At 36.7% G+C, this 18,828-nt stretch overlaps 1 protein-coding gene across 27 annotated transcripts in view; it reads right to left on the bottom strand.

Annotated features, from left to right (window-relative positions):
• nfixa (nuclear factor I/Xa) overlaps positions 1-18,828 on the bottom strand; it is a 120,739-nt gene that overhangs the window by 56,724 nt on the left and 45,187 nt on the right. The gene's annotated exons all lie outside the window — the stretch shown is intronic.

Below are 18,828 nucleotides of genomic sequence, written 5' to 3'. Positions count from 1 at the left end.
AGCTGCCTTTAGACTCGCCACACAAACAAAGAGCAAAAGCAGACATAGTCACCAGCAGAACAACACTCTCTCTCTCTCTCTAAACTTCTTCTGAAGACATGTCAGCATCCGATGCAAACATTTTGACAATAAACAGAGGGGTTTATTAAGTTTTTTTTTTTTTTTTTATCACCTCTGGTATTTCCTGTTTGAAGGATTTTACTATGAAAAAATATCATGAATATTATTGTCTTTAAAGAAAATAATAAATCCCCGATTTCCTTAACACATGTATAATCCAAAGTGTTGACACATTCTTCTTACAAAACAGCAACACCATAGCAGCACTCAACAACTAACTTACAACAATTAGCTTGTCTTAGAGTCCAACCACAAAAAAAACGTATTTATATATACACACACACACACACACTCACGCACGCACATATATATAGTATTCTTCACCAAATATAATATAAACGCAAAATGATAGCCCGACAAACAAAAAGATATCTTCATTTATGGTTAAACATGATGTATTTTTACCAAAATAATAATAAATGAATTTGCAATAATAGCTGGAAATTATGCAGCTTTAATGAAACTCATGTTTGTTTATAATTCCATAAACATCTTTTGCAGGAAAACAATGACATTTGTTTTGTAATTTTATTTTTTAAAAACTAATAACATCATTTTCAACCCATTCTAAGACTGCAGCAAATCAATCCCTCAATTTCAACATCCTCATATCAGTTAAACAGCTAAATTTACCGCATTTGCATATTTAAATTTGCAGGATTTGCAACAACAATATTCACTACATCACTGAAAACCAAATATATAAGTTTGCACGACAGGCAACCAGGCGTAATGACAACACTGCATTGGTCACAGCATCAACCGGCCAGAAACTCCACCACACCAGCACACGAAACGTTCAGTGATTCAATCCTGCATTAGACTATATAGCTTACAGTATACATACAACATATTAAAGGAATTCAGTGCTTGGTCAATCCCTGTTCCCAATGATCCGTAATGATCCATGGAAATCGCTAGCTTGGGCAGATTCACATATCAAGTGATTTAATCTGGTTTAATCCCTACAATGAGTTTATGCAACATATGCCACTCTTTCATGGCTACGCGACACCTTAGGGCGACCATCAGGCCTACCCGAGACCACCGGGTGAAGAAGCCTCAGCAAACGCAGCGCTGTATAACTCCAATGCAAATTAAAGAAAAGTCGTACACAATTCATATCAGTTGACTGTGTACAGAACAAGGTGTCTTGGTATTTTGTTTTGCATACATTTTATAGGCAAAACCGGAATCATGTTGTTACAGTACTGATTTAGTTTGACAGACAACATGGATTGTTTGTGTCTGACATTTATTTCCATGAAATAATTTCCATGTCTCCAAACAAAAAGTGTCTGCATTAAAACAGCCTAGGGGGAAAAGGTGTCAGTAACAAGTTCATTGTTCTTGCTTGAATTATTGGTTGAACGAACGCATCGAATCTGGCATTATTTTGGATTTAGCAAACTCGACAGCATGAACTTTGTGTTGTTATCATGTGTTTAAATTAGTACGCAAGCCATAAACGGCACATAAAACAGAGTTTGCTCATGTTCCCCGGCAAGCTGGATCTGTTCATTGCCGAATGACCTTATTCAAACTCTTATATACCACAGCCTATCTTATCTTTGTATGACACTCTCCTCTCTAAACAGCGCCCTTTGTTTTACCCAAGAAAAAAGAAAAAGAGCGCTAGAGGAAGATAAAAAAAGTTTGAGAAAGAGAGGCAGACAAAAAAAAGCAAGATTTCTACGAAAGGCTGTCTCGCTCTGCTGCGTACTGCTTGTGTGTTTTTGTCTGTATAGCAAGCCCTACTACTTCTAGAGAAAGAGAGAAAAAGGCTGAGATTGTGAAAAGAAAACTCTCCAGCACACACTCACACACACACACACTATTTACAGAATCTGTGCTGAAATTGCCTGTTACTCTATATTACACCACACATGAAGTTAGTTATACACAAAGCCTGTCAAAGTTAAGTGCCTAGCACATTTATGAATTTTGTTTAAATCTCATTTCTACTTCTGTCCAAATGACTAATGTTTTGGGCTTTTTGTAACTGGGGGCTCATCAAATGTCCATTACCATTTTTAAAGGTTTTAGTTTGTATGATTGACCTTTTAGTGTAGCCAACATATAGGCTACACTCTCAGAAAAAAAGCTTTACCCAGTGACAGCTTGCGTACCTTTTTTTCTGAGAGTGTACAATAACACTCACATTTTTTTGTAAGGGTCTAAGTTTGGCCCACCTTACTGACTTACATAGAAAGGCTTAGTTATGGACAAGTAAAGTACCTTTTTTTATTTTCAAACATAACATAACGAAAGGAATACAATTCTGGAAGAAATTCAAGGCCAATAAAGACATAAAATGGTACCTTGTACATAGAGTCTTACAGTAGCCTAGCCTACCATACCTTTGGTCGTCAGTCTGTTCTTTTAAGATTCATGTATTTTATTCTTTTCCATTTCTTTAACTGCATTTGTCTTCTATAAAGGCATACGACAACGTAGCTGTAAACCGCTAACGTTTTTTATTTTTTTTTATTGCGCTGGCGGGAGCTCGAGCTCCATCATATTGGCGCGAGACAGAAAAAAAAGGCTGCGGATGGAGCGGAGAAGAAGACACGCGCGCGGCTAATGCGCGAGAGCGGAGGGATCTGACATGATCTATAGGTAGTAATGTAGTTTGAAAAAATATAGTCTATATAATATATTTTCCCCAAAAAATATAATAAAACTTGAATTACCATGGGTTTAGGGAGTAGCCTATGTTGAGGAGAGAGAGCAGGAGAAAAGAGCACTTCCCTAAAAGGTCAAAACCAGATATTTTATATTCGTATATTTAAAAATATATATATATAGCAGAACAGCACCATAATACCATTCTTAAAGTACAAGAATAAAAATTAAAAAAACGAAATCGAAAACACCAACAAAGAAAACAGGCCTACAAAATATTTCCGTGAATTGTGATCCAGCTGAAAATGGGAGCATCAAAGTAGCCAAATAATAACTGATTAAAATAGTATTATTTTTAAATAAATAATTAAATAATAATGATCTTATCCACACACCGATTTCAAGAAGCATTTTTATTTAACTTTCAGTGGTTCGCTGCCAAATTGGTTTGCAATTAAGAGAGACGTTATAATAGCCTATAAATGTGTTTTTTAATACCGATATATTTTAAACTATTCGTAGAATATCTCGACATAGCCTAGCAACTATTAGACTAATTCATATTTTTTTAAATAAACACCTTTTATAAAATGATGCCATGGATGACCAACTTGTCAATTTATAAGGACATCCAATTCAAACATAGGCTATTTTAACAAATTTAACAACAAACTAAAATATTTTCAACAAATTTAAAAACTAGGCTACTTAAACATTTCTTCATCAAGCCTACATAAGAAAAGGCTATGCAAATAGAAAGCAAGCAGCTCGTAGGCTATAGCATAACTTAGTAACCTAAGGGTCAAATAGCCTAACTGAAAATATTTTTTTATTATACAAACAGAAATCCGTTCACTAAAAGGTGTTTTTGGAGAGCTGTGTAACTAGCTGTAGCCTTGTGTGCAATTCATTAATTTTGTATGAACTGATACGTTTCCAAGACGTTTGAAAATCTGGGAGTAATTTAAGTTAAGTTCAGTTCCGCGGGTAAATATCCTTAATGCATAGGCTACAAAAAAGCTATTGAGACGCATTTTGTAAATAAATAAATAAATATTATATATCCTATATATATTTTTTAAGGTAGCCTACCGTTTAAGGTTCCTAAGATTAGCAGAACCACCCAAATGGATGTCAAAACAAAATGTTGGCAGTCTAAAAAGCAACCTGCACGTTTCTCTCACACACACACACACACAGCAAATATTTTCTTGCAAAGCCGCACAATGAATTTCATATATGACTGGGCTATTAATAATATAATTATTCATTTATACACTATTTGGATATCCAACAGTTTTATCATTTGTTCTTCCATTCAGGTGTCATTCTGTCAATTAGATCGGCTACATGCACATTAATAATCCTCCTAGCTGTAAGAATAACTGTCTGATTTCTATTTAGAGACTCTGTTAAATGTGTTGTCGGTAGATCAGAGACTGGCCTGTGTCTCTACGGCGGCCGGTGAGATCAGCCGGGACTCGGGAGACTGATGAAGTGTAAACTGGAAAAAATGCCGAGGCGAGCTCGGCGTGACAGCACAGCATTGCCGCTTACGCAGAGACTAAATACAACCGCTCCGACTGACCGAAATATTGACAACAGCCTGCTGTGAGCGGAACGCAGTGAACTCTCCCCGAGTGTGTGTGTGTGTGTGTGTGGTGTGTGTGTGTGTGTGTGTGTGTGTGTGTGTGTGTGTGTGTGTGTGTGTGTGTGTGTGTGTGTGTGTGTGTGTGTGTGTGTGTGTGTGTGTGTGAGTGTGAGTGTGAGTGTGAGTGTGAGAGAGAGAGAGAGAGAGTGAGAGAGAGAGAGAGAGAACCATAGTGGACGTCCTCAAACAAAGGTAAACTACTCATAAAGAAATAAAAATTTTATATATATATATATATATATATATATATATATATATATATTAAACATTTAAAAAAAGAAGAAGGAAAAGTTGTGACACTTCAAAAATAGATAAATATTTATTTCATGTTCTCACGCAGGTGACATTTTGAGCCAAGTGGATCTTCTTATTAAATTCTATATTAAAATGCAGTATTAAAATACTCTTCAATATTAACATGCAAAGAGTTTTCCTTTAGGGACAGGGGAGAGTGTGTAAAAGTACAATTTGTTATTTAAAGTGATTTATTTGTGCATTAGAGGCACACATCTAATAAAAATATTTGCAGACTGTCCACCTCTAAGTGTTAATGTTGGCCTGTCTCATCACAGAGCTCTTGACTTTCACAACTATAACTATTAAAATTACACAACAATGTCATCACTTTGACATCATCAATTTAGTTTTTAGTTTTCATTATAGTGAAACTATATAATTTAGGCACAATTTGCAGCTTTGATACTAATTCTGGTGTTTTTATTTATGTATTTATTTATTTTCAATTTAATCGTTGGTTTTTCTTCTTCAAACAACCAATATTTTCACTGACAATTTGATTAAAAAGAGAACATGGAGTTTCAGGCCATATTGTTCCCCTATTCATGGAAAGTGCTTCTTAAAACTCCCCAAAAGTCTGCAATGACAGATGTAAGCATTTTTTTTTAAATCACACATGCCGGTAAATGTTGCTACTACCTGACAGATATCACAGAAAATGTGTGTATGTTTCTGCGATAGCCCTAGGCTCTGTAAACAGTAAAAAAAAAAACACGAGTGTCAGTTTCCTGACATGGATGAGTTGATCTCTAGCAGAAGACGCTACATCAGTCGTGTTTCACTCTGAATCCTCACCTTACCAGTCATTAAAAAACTGTAAAGCTCATGAAATCAAGTATCGTGCGTGGTGGTGGAGAACCATGGCTTCGGAAAGAGCAATGTTCTCACGCAAGACTGTAAATAAATCAACATAAAATGCAACCAAAAATCCAAATGTATCAATGTAAATGAGATTCGTCTGTGGGCGACGCGACGCTGAAGTACATTAAACAAAGCGCTCTATCACAGTCAGTTGCAGAACATACAAAAACTCTTATTTACATGCAAGAGCTTAATCATTTATCGCTGTCTGGTTTACAAACGATGGAAAACTGAAATCCTAGAATCCCCCTGGTGCTTCCTATAGTCGTGAGGAAGTTCAGTTCCCGCATATGCATCCATCATAACCTGTAAATAACTGCGGTGTAATTATGGTTGATATTTCAGCGGCTCCAGTGCCAAGTGCCAGGTTTAAACTAGAGATGTCCCGAGCTCTCCAACACGCACCCCTCCACCCTCGCTTTTATTCTCAATCTTTTCTTTTACCTCCGCCACTCCGCGAGGCGAGGTGCCAACCCTTCTCCCAAACTGGGCATCGTGCCCTACCCTTTATGCTAATCAGGCACCCACCACCTCCTGTCTCTCTGCCACTCTATCTCTCTTTCCATCTTGCTCCTTAACTCGGTCTCTGTCTCGCCCCACACACACACGGGTCATGTCATATGTCTTTTTTCCCCTGTGCATTTACACACATTTTCTAAACTTCTATCGCTCGTTTTTTAATTATTCTATCAATCTAGCTCTCCGTCTCACGTCTTTCTATGAGATCTCTTCATGCCTCACTGTATTCCCAGAGGATGAAAACCTTCCTCACCAGCCTGTATGGTTATGTCACTATTACACACCACACTCCTCGAGCACTTCTTCATTAACACATGCTACAGGGCAATTTCACTTTCAGGGGTGTTTACAGTAATTTTGCAAAGATCAAACCGACAAAACATGCACTAAATACCCACAAACACTCCACTAACAGCTCGAGTGTAAACACACACACACACACTTTTCTCTCATGCACATCCATTTTAAGGCAGGGATTCCCAAACTTTTTGTCAGCCTGAAATCCCTTGAATGTAAAATATTTACTAACAGTATTTACCTGAGATTTTAAATGAATACTTTAATAATTAAATATGAATGTTCACAGTTCTCTGATGTCATTCAGTGGTCACGTCATGCAAATAAATGTAGTAAGTGACATATATTTTATATATGCTATTTGTTCCTGTACTTGCTCTGCAGCAGCAATAACCAGTCAACAACACCAGTCAACAGCAGCAGTGTGGCAGATCTATCTCACCAAGACCAAACATATTAACATTGTCATATCCGTTACATATTGAAAATCTTCAGAGTTGTCATGATATATATATATATATATATATATATATATATATATATATATATATATATATATATATATATATATATATATATATATATATTAGGGCTGTAAAAAAATAATCGTGATAAATAAAAGTTTGTTTATACATAATATGTGTGTGTATTGTGTATAATTATTTTGTATATATAAATACACACACATGCATGTATATATTTAAGAATAATGTGTTATTTATATATAAAATAGTTATATTTATATATAATATAAATCATATAAAAATATATATGCAGTATATAAATCTAAAAGACTTCTGAAATAATTTACTAAGTGCAAATAGTTTTTTCAAAAATACATATTTTTTCCGATACGTATCGATACAAAAATATCTGAAATGCTTCCAAAACACATTTTCAGCAGAACTTTTCTTCTTCTCTACGCTTTCTCACTCTCTCATCTCTCCGACAAGTGTGACACACAAACCCGCCTCCTTTCACTCACTCGTTTCTTTTGCTCCAGATGAATATTGTCGCAGTTACAGGGCTTGAGTTTCGGCGTGTGCGCATTGTGCATAATTTTACTCATTCTCGCATATTTTATGCTCACACCCAAAGTCTCTCACACCTCTCAGGACTAAATAGAGTTATTTCTCGCTGCTTATTTCGCTTAAACAGTAAAATACGCACAAAATAATGTCAAAATGCCGGTCTTGGCGAGTATTCACTTAAACACAGTTAGATATGTTTTAAGTGAACATAATCAGTTGATAAAGAAAACGCATGTGTATAAGTGTAATGGATGCGTGCGTCAGGTCTTAAAGTGACAGCAGCCTAATACACCTTCTGCCAAATTATGATGTCAAAATTGTGGCCAGTGAAAGTGTGGCTAGTAAGAGTGAATGAGAAAGAGTGGCTAGTAAGTTTGGAAAACCATGGTGAGCAAAGAAGTTAATGTCAATCCCTGACTGCGTGTATGTACACACACACAGTAAAAAAGAATCCTGTAAAAAAACGGTAAACTACTGGAAGCTGTGGTTGCCAGCATCATCCCGTTAAAAATATGGTGTGTAAGTGTTTTTGAAATTAACAGCTAAAAAACATTTAGTCAACTACAGTATAAAACTGTAATTTAATAGCTATATGTTGTTAAATTACAGTTGTATACTGTAGCTGACAAAACAGAGCTGCTCCGACTTGAGGGGTTCCAGTTTAAAGTTCCTACTGGGAACTAGGACTTTCCCACTTCCAAGGACAAATGGAACACACCATAAGATTTTATTTTCACATCTCAGCTGCTCAGACACGCTCTCCAGCAGCACGGCAGCACATTTACATAAGATAAACATTGGCTCGCTGACTAGTCCACTACTTTTCTGGATGACTAGAGAAAACGAGTAGCCGTGCAAGAGCTAGATCGACAACACAAACACAAAACACAAATGAACTCACCGGTCACACACGCACGCTCTGTGATGACTGGATGTATTTACATTACAATGGCAAAGGTGACAGTGAATGGCCACTAGCCGCATGAGCATGACATGCTCACACATGTGCACAATGAGCTACAATGCCTGTGATGAAACCATTTGTTAAAGAGACAATAGAGCTGATGTGGGAGTGTGTATACGAGTATGTGATAGAAAGAGAGACAGGTTAAAGAGTTTTGACTAAATCGCTTAAGAATGAATTATTAATAATTAGTGGTTGGTAGATATGAGGGTTTCCAGTAAATTGTGCCAATATCTAAAGAGAGATCTTATAATCAAAATATAAACAATACTATTTAAAAACTCAATGAGACACTAAATTGTTAATATGGAATAAACACAATATTTACTTTAAAACTTTTTTTATTGATAAGGCTGTCAGTAGATTTTGGAACTATAATGATCTCAAAATGGCTGTTCGAGATACATTTTTTTAGATTTTGTGTATCTAGGAAAATTTGAAGTTGGTAATATAATCAGGAGGATTTCTGAAGGATCATGTGACACTGAAGACTGGAGTAATGATGCTGAAAATTCAGCTTTCACATCACAGGAAAACATTTTAAAATTCAAATAGAAAACAGTTATTTTTCACAATATTACTGTTTTTCAAAGTTTGATATGTTTGTCAAATAACGGCAGCCTTGTTGAGACTTTCGAAAACATAAAAACAATCTTAAGAGTATCACAATTGAAACTTTGATCGCTGCATTACATTACAAGTGAACTCTCTCTCTCGTTCTGTCTGTCTCTCGTGTCAGTATTTGACTCATCTGTCAGCCGCTTTCTCTCATTAAGTGCCGTCCAGCATTAGTTCTGTCAGTTCAGGACAGGTGCAGTGGTAATGAGAGGGTAACACTGCATGTACTGAGGGCTTTCCCATTATAGTAAGCTTAATCCAGGGTTAGGGAATGTGTGTGTGTGTGTGTGTGTGTGCTGCAGCTGGGGTAAGAATGTGTATGTGTGTGTGTGTTTATAAGTGGGAGAGAGACTGTAGAGAGAGGAAGAGTTGTTTGTGTTTACTGGCACTATATTTGCGTCTGTTTTAGCCTTCTTATCAAAACTCAAAACAGTTCTTTGCTTGCGTTTTATTCTGCCTGCTTCGGAACAAATACAATACATATCGCAGTTCTTCACATGACAACCACATCATCATCATCGTCGTCGTCATCATCCACTCAAAAAAATCTTGCTAGAGCTTATAAAACTAGTAAGTGGGAATAAGATCTGAAACAGCTGGAGCTCTTTAGAGAGCACTAAAGACACAACCAGAGCCAGATAGATATTACTACTACTACTTTCTCAGTCTGAAACCTACAGCAACAGAGACAGAGTAAATGTAGTGCAAAAGAAAAGCATAAGCTACAAAAAGGCTAAATAAATAAATGTTTTGAAGAAAATGTGAGTGTGCTTACACATGCAAAACTTGCCAATGGCTGTACTAGGGCATTGTGGGAAGTTGCCAGTCGTCTGGTTGAATTCTAGATGGTTGTTTACTGGCCCAAGCCAAAAAAAACTATATTCTAGTACATAGACACGGCTTGGGTTCATCCATTTATTTTAAATCTGTGTGATGGTTTTATCCATTTTATCATCCACTGGTTAAAATTACAAATCATGAAGAAAAAGTATCATGATGGTAGCACAAATTGAATTATTTAGGCATGGAAATGTTCACTCTTTAAAACAAAGGTTCTTTTTGGCATCTATGGTCCCATTCATGGAACCTTTCAAATGCACAAAAGGTTCTTTAGATTTTTCAAATGTTCTTCAAAAAAATGGTTCTTTTAAGAACTTTTCACGTTCAGGTTCTTTTTATCAACCAAAAATGGTTCTTCAATGGCATTGGTGTGAAAACTCTCTTTGGAACGTTTATTTTTAAGAGTGAACAGAGTAGGCGTTTTGAAAAACCTCCAAGTATGAGGATGAGTAATTAGCAGCAGCGCTAATCAAGGCAACTAGTTTTACACAATGTAAAGAGGTTTTTAAGAATACACTGAAACGGTTACAGAAGCCGTTAAAAAGGCTTTCAGAGAGTTATTTTACAGCACTGCCTCTTCCTCCATCTTGTCTTTGGAACCAGAGTTTCTCTCCAGAGCGCAGAGATATAAATCCAGAGCACGCTATAACCTGACCTCCATTTGGCTGCACTGGCCTGCGTGTTTGCTCAGGTCTCGTGGCCCTGACACCTGTGGGAAGGTACACTTAAAAAAATATAAATAAAAAGAGTTGGCCCGTTCACTCTTCTGCAAACAGATTCAGGACTAATTATGCAACTTTATGATTTTTCATACTTCTGGTTGGGAGGTTGATACTGCAATGCGCACAAACAGCAATTTTAAAGCTGCATGTGCAAGACTTAAAACTTGAAGGGATAGTTCAGGGGAAATTCTGTCATCATTTACTCACCCTCGAGTTGTTCCAAACTTGTATAAAATAGTTTGTTCTGCTGAACACAAACAAAGATATTTTGAAGAATGTTGTTTGTAACCAAAAAGTAGTGCGGCAATTTTTACTTCCATAGTAAAAAAAACGGAAAAAAATTGGAGGTCAATGGTGCCCCACAATTGGGGTGACTATCTCTTTAATATAATTTCAAAAGGGTGGAAGTATAAGAGAAAAAGTGAAATTGAGAAAATGCTAGCTTGGTGAGACTGACTCGACATTGGTTAACCAAAATACAACCCTTCTATAATAAACAAAGGAAAAGTTCACCCAAAACTGAACAGTCATAATTTATGACAACTCTAGGTCAATCCAAACCACATCTTTAGTGGAATACATTGTATGATAAAGAGAAGTAAAATATGTGTTATAATATATATATATATATATATATATATATATATATATATATATATATATATATATATATATATACACACACACTCTAAAAAAGAATGTGTTGGCTCAACTAAAAAAAAAGAATGTGTTGGCTCAACTAAAAAAATGTACGCAACAGTTTGCATCAAGAGTTAGAGTAACTTAATCATTTGTAGCATAAACACAAATTCTTTAATTGATTACTCAAAGAATTAAGTCGCTCCAACTACCAGAGTCGTAGCCCTGGAACCAATTAATCTGATCTATTTCAGTTCAAATCAACAGCTATCATAGCACATGCTAATATAACTTATTATCCGAAGTTATCCGACAATTTCATGAAGTTACTACAACCTAATAATAATAAAAAGAGCCAATTAATGCAGAAATTTGAGTTTAAATTACAGGCGATATTAAGTTGATGTAATGAACATAGTTATTATGTCAACAGAACTCAAAAACAACAAAATAATGTTTCCAACTTCAGAGATTAAATTAAAACAATAAATTAGAATTTTTTAATTGCAACAATGCATTGTGGTAACAAGTCCCCTGAATTACATTTTAGAGTGTATACGTATATATATATATATACAAAATTAGTTTTTAAAAACATGAGGGCTTAGTAAATGATGGAAGAATTTAAATTTTTAGGTGGGCTTTTGCATTAAGGTCTTGCTCGAGACGCTCAATGCACAATTTGTCCAGTCGGAGAACAGAGAAGTTCTGCGCCACAGTACCCAAGGGTCTGATCCGGTTTCTTCCGTTGAGCCCTTTGTGGGACTTTACCCAGTACATTCACAGCACTTCGAGTTCCAGAGCTGAAAATCGACAACTGTACAACAACTTCTTTAAATGCTGATGGGGTGTGGCAATGGACGCATGCCAGAGGACAGAATTTGGGAGTAAAAATTACACGACGCCCTGTCCCGGCCCCTTAAAAGACTGTATGAAGCACACAGTGTAGTGTTTCGGAGTTCCTGACTTGCTAAGATAAGATGAACAAAATACCTAAACCCTGCAAGGTGCATTTTAGGAGCATGAGACATTGATCAAACCGATAATATCTGGCAACCGTACAATTCAGATGCATTCCAAAGGACTGCGACCACAGAGAAGACCAGTGAGGGACGGCAAGCACAATGCACAAAGTTTCTGAGATCCCAAGACAGGACTTGGCAACCTGAAGAGCCTCTAAGTGGGATAATATGGTTAACATTCCTTTGCATCCCCTTAAGAAATCCAATATGTGCATATCAATGCTTCTACCCGAGGCCTTACCTCTCAGATACAATGAAAGAAAACACTCACACTAGCCAGGTAGTGCAATTAGGTCTGGAAATCAAGATCTAAAAAAAAAATGTCTACTGATGGGCAGTGAACGTTGTATTACTGCTGCTGAATCTACGGCATGCTGTATTTTACGAATTATGTTGTAGTTGCATTTTGAGCAGTCACAGTCTGAATTGTATCATGCAAAATAATACAAAGTACAATAAATAGACAAGCAATCTATTGCAACGTCCTGGCTGATTGCATGCTGTGCCATTTGTTTGCATTGCAGACGGGGTGAAGGTTTTGCAAAGTACACATCAATTATAGTCTATTTGTTTTTCCAAATATTAAGTATACAAAATATTTACATGCTTAAAATCACTTTGATGACACTGGTCTGAAAATGTAAAGCATCTATTAAAAACTGACCTACACTCTTAAAAATAAATGTTGCAAAGTTTTTTTTTTTTACCATAGAAGAGCTATTTTGGGTTCTCCAAAGAACCTTTCAGTGAATGGTACTTAAAGGTGCAGTAAGCGATTTCTGAAAAACGCTGTTGAAAGTGGATCGGACCAAGCACCACAACAAACTTGTAGCCAATCAGTAGTAGGGGGCGTGTCCACTCATGACGAGGGAGACTATGAGAAAGAGGGAGATTTGGCTGACATTACTAAAGAGTAAAGCTCAGAGGATTATCACTGGGAAATGAAGGGTTATGATCAGGCAAGACAACAATGATTCACAGAAATCGCTTACTGTACTTTTAAAAGTGAACATTTTAACAATCTGATCTGATTAACCTTTTTCTACTATACAATCTTAAAAATAAAGGTTCTTTATTAGTGTCTGTGATTGAACCTCTTATATATGTTTGGAAACTTTCCATTGCACAAAAGGTTCTTTAAAGTGGAAATTGGCTCTTTAGTATTTATAGATTATAACAAATTTTCTTCACAGTTAGAAAAATTTATTTTTAGGGAACGTTTTTTGGGGAACCAAAAATGGTTCTTCTATGAAAAACCCTTGGGGAACCTTTAAGCAACTTTTGTGCAATGAAAAGGTTTTGTGGATGTTAAAAGTTTCTTCATGGAACCATCAATGCCAATAAACAACCTGTACTTTTAAGAGTGTACCTTTTTGATGATAAAAAAACATGAATATGTAACAATACAATGTTTTGGTTTATAGAAGTACAAATTCAATCCCTTTTCATTGATTACAAACATAATTTTTTTTAAAGAAAGACCAACAATGAGCCAAGAGATAAGCGATGATATACATACACATTTTCTATAAATGTTTGACACTTACTTGCAGCTTGCACATATTTAATAGCCAAATCCCAGTGAAAAACCACAGTAGCCTACTCATAGTCCATCATTCATTCATTCTAATCAAAGAAGTAGCCGTTACAATGCAAATGGGAAAATTCAACCAAAAACCACAATTAAGTTTGTTGGTTTGGCTAATGGCCAAAGGACTTGATCTTTTTAAATCCCTAAGGAGAAAGATACTTCCGAAAACAAGGCCACTGAAAAAGCATCCGGTCACAATTGTCTCAATTGTCCTGTCTCAACTGTTGGTTACTGCATATTCTAAACCCAAGTGAATTATCGGGTCATTTTATTCCCTGTGCATTTTCTAAAAGTGACCCCTGAGCTATGTAATTTGAGTGTCCCTGCCATAGAGTCTGTACACCGAGAGTTACGACTGCTTCCAATGGAGGAGATAAGGACAACATGTTAACATAATAAAAGTAAAAAGGTGGCCTCAAAAGCTCTTTATGGTCCAGGTAAACTAGCACCGTGCCCATGCTAATGCTTGGGTTCACTATCTGACGTCGGATGCAGAATTACTCTAACATCTTTTACTGATCCCAGAACATCCCTCCACCAATGATCTCTTTCTATTACGAAACGCTCACGAATCAACTGATCCGACGCCAACTGTAATGAGCTGATGACATCATCGAGAGCTCCTCAGCGAATTATAAAACGCACATAAAACTCTGCTCCTTGACGGCCGACTCAAAGAGTAACGATAAGCAATGTCAAGCGCTGCCAGATATTGAGCTCATTTAGTAATTCTCTGAGAGGACGCGAGCAGACGCTGCAAAAGTGCTAACCCGAACATGACCCAGTTCCTTAGACTGAGCCTGCATTCAATGCCAAGATCACGATTACATCCCTGCCAAAACATTTCGAGCAAGCCTTTAAATACTGCCCCTCTCTCTTTCCTGTGGTGGGCGGCATTGAAAGGCTGGCATAACTCAGAGGACTGACTGTGCTCTGCCTTCAGGTTAGGGTCTGGATTTTACCACCTCAGTGAAAGCCAGTCTAAACACACATATCACGGGAGTGAGGCTGGAAGCTGGCATCGTGCCACACGGCCCGAGTCACACCACAGCTGCGGACCGGATTCACTGAGGCTATTTTACTGCATAAAAAGACACTGGATAAGCATTTGATGGTTGCAGTGACAGATATTTCAATAAAATTGCTTAGAAGTGTAAGCACTAGCAACACAGAACAGAACTACAACAATAATGGCTGTTTTAAGTACACTACCTCTATCGGTCAAACAAACAGGTAGTCCCGCCCCCAAATTATGACCCAGCAGTGACCGCCCAGTTTTTCAGCAGAAGAATTTTCACTTTTGTTTCAATAGCGAAAAATATGGAAGCTTGTTTCCGCCACAGAATTAAAAAAAGGTAATTGCGACTTCTCACAATTCAGAATTGTGTGATAAAAAGTCGACAATTGCGAGTTATAAAGTCATAATTGCATGATATTAACTCGGAATTCTGAGGAAAAAAGTTAGAATTGCAAGTTTATATTGTTTATATCTCACAATTCTAACTTTATAACACGCAATTGCGACTTTATATTAGAGGTCGACCGATAGTGGATTTTACCGATAACGATAGCTAGGTTGGGCCATACTTGCCGATAACCGATTAATGAACCGATAGTTTTTAAAATTGATACTGGATAAAAACAAACAGAATACTCCAAGTAAAACAGTGCTGAACTTTATTATAAAATAAAAAAAACTGTATTGAACCATGAAAACATGCTAAATGAAATAAATATATAAATGTGAATAAATATTTAAGTCAATAAAAGACATTCATTCAAACTGAAACAAAAAGTAATACTCTAAATAACAAATAAAACCAGTTACATTCAAAATTTAACTATTTAACTGTTCTTTTCAAGCCAACTTAATTAATAAAAAAGTAACAAAATTTGTATTAAAGTGAAGATGAAAAACAAAACAAAAAATAACCGAAATCGAATGCTTTTCTGATTCGTTTATGTTTCTGTCGGCTGTATGAACATATCAGTTTGCTTACGTCTCTAGCTTTAAATATGCAACTTCTCTGCATATTTAATGCATAAAAGTGACCAGCTGGATATGAACTAATGCAAATATAGAGGTAACAATTGTGACATTAAACATTCGGGTCGGACTTACGTTTATGTTTGTCAGTGTTTTAACCGCTTGAGGTACTACTAATGTTAGCGTCCTCTCAGCCTCAAAGGCAAACACACATACTGTTGTGCTGTTCTTTCTCTACTAATGCAGCATTTAGTCAACAAATGTATCACTTTATAATGATATGACAATGTACTGTATACATACATTTGTGCTGTCGGTGCTTTAAACGCGCGTCTGATGTCAGCGCTCTCCACGCAGCATGTGCTCTCAGTGCAGCACGCAGAATCACGTGTCGAAATAAACAACACGAGGCACGAGTTTTTATTACACCTCTAGAGGCCGCTCTTGTACTGCATCATGCCAGCAGAGCCTTCTCAGCTCTTACACTGTGTAATGAATGACAGCGCGCGCTTCTCAGCCGCTCCAGCAATGGACGCAACCAGGAAAAACTATCGGTATATATTTTTTGCCGATAACGATAGTTCCACCAGTCAACAATCGGTGCCGATTAATCGGCAAAACCGATGAATCGGTCGACCTCTACTTTATATTACGCAATTCTGACTTTATATCTCGCAATTCTGACTTTATTTCTCAAAATTGTGAGATAAAAAGTCGCAATTATCTTTTAAAATGTTTTATTCCATGGCGGAAACAAGCCATGAACTAAACCAACCAACTATGAAGTGATCCAAGTCGCTATAAACTTTGATTTGAAGCAGAAAGGAATTAAAAAAATCGGACATGAAGAGAAAATATACCAAATAGTTTATTTAACGTGTTTAATAAGGGAGAGAACTACAATCCCATGAAGCACTGTGAGTGAATGACATAAACAAATGAAAAACGATGCTGAAGTATAAAACAACTAATTTCAAGATGTTGAGTATGTACAAGCAATACATTTTACATTTTTTATTTCAAAATATGTATATACAAATATTTAAGTAGTTTGAGAGGATATAGGCAGACAGTTTTAGGCACGATTTGCTTGGCGCGGTTCTCTGATTGGTGGAGATTTTTGTGCAGAATCATGGGTAATGTGGTTTTCCACCAGTAGTTGTAATAATGTGAACTGACGTCTTCAACAAAAGCATAAAACCATCGATTGACAACCTCGTAGCTCACAGCAGAGCCGTCTTTAAAGCTTAAGTTATCGTTAAAAATCAATTCCCCTATGGAGAAAATGGATGGGATTTTTACTGGATCTGGAAACCGCTGTTGTTATGTCATTCTCATTATTACACACTGCACCTTTAAGATGCTATTTGCGAGGCTTTTAAGCTTTTGAATTGCACTGCCCACTGCATTTGAAAGAACTGTAGCTCAGCTGCAAATCCTTTGACTTTAATCAACTGCTCTTTTGTTTTATGAGTTTAGATGGGGAATAACAACACTGACAGCAGTCCTCTGTTTACAGATGCGCTCTGATTAGCTCACTTACATAAACAGAAATCACAATTCATCATTTTAATTGGCACAACGTGTAGTAGTTTACCAACAAATCTGGTTCGAGTTGTTTGCAGAGCCTTCTGTGATGATATTGTGCTTTGACTAATCATGAATTCTATACTTCCAAAGGGAAAAAGAGAGAAGAAAATAAACAGCAGTGCATTATTTGGCAAATTATGGAAATCAACTGCAATTGTATTTTGTGTCTGCAGAATTTGGCATGTATTTAAAACACTTTGACAGAAATGTAACCCGGTTGCCAAGCGGCGTCTGCACACATCTCAGTATGTCTGAGAACTTCACAGTGAATGAGATTTATGAATACATGCAGTGAGGAGAAAAAACAGTCCCAAAACTTAGTGATCTGCCTTGTGTCTACATGGGGACTAAACTGAAGTGGAACCTCGTAACTCACTGATCTGGAACGCTCTACATAAGCAGGAACTCTCGAATGTGACACGCAAATGATTTCAACAGAGTTTGGCATTAGCATGTTGCTAAGCTAATGGTGCAACACTCTAATATGCATTCAAATGTACAGAACACACACATATTGCGTAAAATATACTAAAAAAAGTCAATACTTTTCTGTATTGAATGAATGACTGAATTGAAAACATGTTTCTAAATCAACATTCTCCTCATTACGTCCACCATTTTGGACAGATGTACTAAGAAAGGTTCCTTAGGTCGCAATGCCATAGAAGAACCATTTCGGGTTCCCCAAAGAATCTGTCAGTGAATAGTTCTTAAAATAGACATTTTTATGTGAAGAATTGAATGATCTAAAGAACCTTTTTTACTATAAAGAACCTTTTGTGCAATGAAAAGAATATGGATGTTAAAGGTTCTTCATGGAACCACAGATGCCAATAAAAAACATTTACTTTTAAGACCCTTTATTTTTAAGATTTCACCAAAAGAAGATACAGTATCTTACCTTTTGGAACAGTTTTAGTGTTGGATGCGCAAATTATGATGCCTTAAAATACTGACAGCTAGCATAGACAGCTCATTAGGTTTTAAATAAGTGTGTGAGAGAAACGGTTAAACCATGTAAATGTTCCCAATAAGGAAACAGGCACCACTTCTCCGGCACCCATTTATAACACCCTACAACAAAATAAACATCTGTTGAACACACAGGGGGATTATGGGAGACTATTTTTCTCTACTTTTCTCTTTTTTAACATGAACCCAGGTCTCGTTCCTGTTTAAGAAACATAGCATGATTAGTGGTATGTGTTAAAACACACATATGCGCATACGAATGTGCCGCGTCCCGCTCCGGCCCCCTCAATCCCTGGATCCCTGCCATCCATTCTTCCAAATAACCCTCTATGGCTGCAGCGGTTCGTAAGTCAATAAACATCACCTCCTCCATGCCTTTAAAAACCACCATCCCTCCCTGAACTCGTTTAAAAACCACCATCGCTCTCTCCAATCGTTTAAAACCCACCAATACTCCCTTTTCACCACATACCTCTCTAAAT

This window comes from Phoxinus phoxinus (genome assembly GCF_949152265.1).
Source record: "Phoxinus phoxinus genome assembly, chromosome: 6".
Lineage (NCBI taxonomy): Eukaryota > Metazoa > Chordata > Actinopteri > Cypriniformes > Leuciscidae > Phoxinus > Phoxinus phoxinus.
This window is presented reverse-complemented; position numbering and strand designations above follow the sequence as displayed.